Below are 4393 nucleotides of genomic sequence, written 5' to 3' on the forward strand. Positions count from 1 at the left end.
CCCCCCCCCCCCCCACCTGCTCCCAGTCGGCTCTGCACACGCTCAGACGGAGACACCCGTGTGCTTCATTCTTACCTGTTAAACATCTACACTGCAAATACGACACATTCAAAAAGACAGAACGGGCCGAGAACAGCACCGAGTTACGCAAATGTGGGTCAGTGTTTACCCAGAGCCCAAGATGGCGTCCTCTAATGTCTCGGTTTAACTCTGAGAGCTTCAGTTTACTAGAACTACAACAAGTTCACATTTAACGTGCTGAGAGTTCAACCAGCCGACAGTTTGTAACGTAGAAATAAAATGGAAAACCAGCCTCTGGAGACCCGACAGCTGAGTCGCAGCGACACCGTCACCTCTCTGGTTTTTGTCGCTTTCGCTTGTTGTTTTGTTGACAATTTTCTTCCTGAGTTGCTTGTTTTAGTTTTCTTAGAAAGTTTTGTCACTTTTTCTTGAAAGTTGTTGTTGCCATTTTCAACATTTTTGCCACTTTTCTTCGACAGTTCTGTTGCTTTTTTTCCCTACATGTTTGTGATTTTACATTATTGTTTCATATATTATTATATATGGATGACTCTTCTTCTCGACGTCCTTGTTGCCCCCCCCCCCCGGCTTGAACAGCTGAGTCGCGTGATGCCATTAGCTGGTAGTGTCAGAGTGAGATGGCGTCTGACACACTTTCTCTTATAAGGTGCAATTGAAACCATCAAGTGTGGCTCAGGTTGGCTGATTGATTTTTTTTTAAAACACACACACACACACACACACACACACACACACAGAGAGCTGTCACACCTGAGCTGCAGTGAAAGGCAGGAGGACTGATAGGCTACCTGGTGTGTTGATCATGCTAGAGGTGGCAATCGTCTTACTTTGTTCTCACTCTGTTTAAAAAGATGTGGTGTGTGTGTGTGTGTGTGGTGTGGTGAGTGTGTTGTGTGGTGTGGTGTGTGTGTGTGTGTGTGTGTGTGTGTGTGTGTTGTGTGTGTGTGTGTGTGTGTGGGGTGTGTGTGTTGTGTGTGTGTGTGTGTGTGTGTGTGTGTGTGTGTGTGATTATGTATTTAAAGTTGTCTGCTTTCAGCAGGCAGAACAATCCCAGAATTCCTGTGTTTACTCGACATTGTCCTAAAATACCAAGAGGATGACTTGTCTAAAACAACCTGCTCATACAAGCACACACAGACACACACAGACACACACAGACACACTAAAACTGTCCATCATAACAGATTCTCACTTGGGCCGCCCCCTCTGAGACGATAAGTGGATCATCGGTCGCTTTGGTCTTAGTCGACTCAGATATATTTAGTCCATTATATATGCTGAATGATTTATTTCTGGGACACTTGTGAGCACGTCCCTCCTAAACGAGATTCAAAGTGATGGTTTTGCAGGATCTGTCCACGACATCGACCAAATACGAGTACGAGTGTTTGAGCACCAAGTATTTCTTCAGGCTTAACGTGTGTTTGACTCTAGTTTTCAGCTCATTCCACATGTTTGTCTGTAGCAGGATATCCATATGAACGCTTGGACAGTATTATTTTTGAGTAAAGGAACAGATGAACTTCACATTCAAAGTCGGGCATTAGGTGTTCCTTTTTCTCAGGGAAAAAACAATAACTTCACATCAACGCTGTCAAACTAGACCAGATCAGTAATGAAAGTAATTGTCGGTTTCAGGCAGCAATCACTGGCTTTGTGTCACTTTACATAAAAATCATCCCAAAAACCACCGTGACGTTGCACTAACACAAAAATCACATCCCGCAGGGGGTGGGGATTTTTATTTTTTATTTTTTTGATTCAGTAAGAGTCTTTAATTGAAAAGCGGGATTAGAATCGGAAGAGATTAAGATCACACAGCTCTACTTAGTTTTATTCATGGCAAACTCTTGGATGTATGTGATTTGTTGGACTCTGAAGCTTCAGTTCTGTTCTGAGTTGCTTTTTTGCCTGTGAGCTTCGTATATTGTGTTCATCTGAGCTAGGTTAATCCTCAGCTCTTTGTTCTAGAAAAGGCTCTCTGTTTTGCGCTCCGACAGCGCTTCGTAAAACAGCAGCAGGCACTAATAAACTTGCCCCTAGTCTGAATGATTTTATGGCTTCCAGTAATAGACCCTGCATTTTGTGTGTGTGGTGTGAACTGTGTAGTGGCGAGAGAGAGAGTGTGTGTGTGTGACTGTTGTTGTGTGTGGTGTGTGTGTGTGTGTGTGTGGTGTGTGGGTAAGACTGTTATGGGTGTATAAAGATGTGCATTGACTTCGCTGGTATTCTCCAAACAGTGGATCAAGTAGCGATCAAAGTCAGAGCGTCCTCAGGCCTAGAGGGGGGACGGGTGTAGTGTGTGTGTGTGTGTGTGTGTGTGTGTGTGTGTGTGTGTCCAGGCTCGGGTAAAAGCATAAGTCATGAGGTTTTAAACGGCAGAGCGGGGAGGTGTGCAGATGTGTGTTTGCATTGTTGTCTGAAGCAGAATGAGATGAGCTGCAGATAAGACTAATTATGAGGGAAAATGTAATTAGTAGCAGTTTCCCATTCGACATGATGGCCTCGTTGTTCTTATTGTGCTGACTGGGGACGATTATGGTTTCCCTGTTTAGCGGTTTATGTTCTTAAAGGTACCCCGTGGAGTTTTTGACTGCTGTGGATCCATGTTTTTATGAGCTGGTCCCATTAAGTTTGTAAAAGGAAGATAATAAATGTGTTGGGCCTCAAGGATACACAATGCGTCTTTGTGAGTACGCAGTACGTAACCGAAACATTTAACCCTTGTTTAACCCTTCTCGTCAAAATTGAAAATCAACACTTTTGTTGACGTTTCTTAAAGATGTTTTCAACTTTTTCTTACGTTTTTGTCCCTTTTTTTTGAGACGTTTTCAACACTACGTAACACTAACTCATTAACTTTAGTTTTACAGTAATTTCTGAAATTTATGGTCAATAAACCTCATTTATGGGAAATTATGTGTGTGCGTAAACAACCACAAAGGCAAAACCCTTGTGTGTGTTCCTTAACTTGGCAATAAATCCTTTTCTGATTCTTGATGCTCCGATACCATATTCTTACCCTGTATGGAGGCGTTGCCTTGTTGTTACTCAGGTTAAACTCTTTGGAAAACGTGAGAAAATACATACAGAGAATCAACTTCCTCTTGGTAGTTTGGCAGTCAGTCATAGCGGGAAAAAGGTAGATTTAAAATTACACGGTGTTGGTTGGTCTGAGACTCGCCGTTACCCATACGAGCGCGTTGGGCAGCATCGGTATCTTGGGCGGGCGGGCGGGCTGGCTGGCTATCTGTCTCTGAGCCCAAGCTGAGATAGCCCCGATGACATTGCTGTGACATCATCGGGGTTATTTTCAGACGCCGGATCGTTTTACTCAACGAGTAGACGTGTTAGAGCTGCAAAGATTAATTGATCACTTGTCAACTATTACTCTAGTCTTTTTGTTTTATAGACAAAACTACAAATGGGATTAATCAGGAAGATAATCAACAGATTCATCGGTCATAAGAAAAAAGCGTTAGTTGCCCTCTATGATTGCTTCACTGTATTCTGGTAACACAGGTTCTTATCATCACCCTGGTAATGAGGTTCAGATTGGAGCTCTAAAAGATACCAACACGTCACTTGTTAGGGAGGAGGAGGAGGAGGTTTTGCACGCCGTCTGTTGGACTCGCTCCTCTCTCTGGGGTCAAAGGTCACATTTGTGAGTCTGTTGGCGTCACTCACAGTTGAATGAGCACTAAAGGCCTCTCTCTTCTTCCTGTGTCGTTTGGTGGGAGGTCTCCCAGCTTCAGACTGCTGCTCGGGACCCCGGTGGTTTGGGGGGGTGGGGCAAAGGCAAACTCTTTGGACTCTGTTCTTTGTCTAACTGAAGACCCCCAGAGCTCATGCACACGCGCACGCACACACACACACACACACACACACACACACTTTCTGAGCAAGCAAACAACATGTTCTTCATGATTTCCATTTGACCATCAGAACTAAGATTAGATATAGTTTTTGTTGTTTTGAGTTGTTTTTTTCAGTACGGGTGCTAAAACTGGAACTTGGAAAAAACAACAACATAGCGAAACTAAAGAACATCTTGTGTTCAAGGGTTAGGTACAGCCTTAGAGTTATGTAATAATAACTTATTTCGCCATACTTGAGTTTTTCTAGGTGCACTTGAACGCACCTTTGCGTCCTGTGGGTGTCTCAAAGGTCAGCTCGTGTCCTCTGTGTCTTTAGCTGCAGACTGTTGCACGTCCCGCTATTGGAACCCTTTCCAAAGGAATACAGCCACACATTAGACAGGTGTAGCTGTCAGCATTTTAACCGTGTTTAAGCCAGCTGCTAGGCTAACGGTAGGCTAACGGTAGGCTAACGGTAGGCTAACGGTAGGCTA

The 4393-nt window shown here is 43.9% G+C and overlaps 1 protein-coding gene across 5 annotated transcripts in view; it reads left to right on the forward strand.

Moving 5' to 3' along the window:
• The window catches only part of LOC116685754 (transcription factor 7-like 1-A), a 25528-nt gene that overhangs the window by 7284 nt on the left and 13851 nt on the right, over positions 1–4393 (forward strand). The window lies entirely within an intron of this gene.

This window comes from Etheostoma spectabile, chromosome 3, assembly GCF_008692095.1.
Source record: "Etheostoma spectabile isolate EspeVRDwgs_2016 chromosome 3, UIUC_Espe_1.0, whole genome shotgun sequence".
Classification (NCBI taxonomy): domain Eukaryota; kingdom Metazoa; phylum Chordata; class Actinopteri; order Perciformes; family Percidae; genus Etheostoma; species Etheostoma spectabile.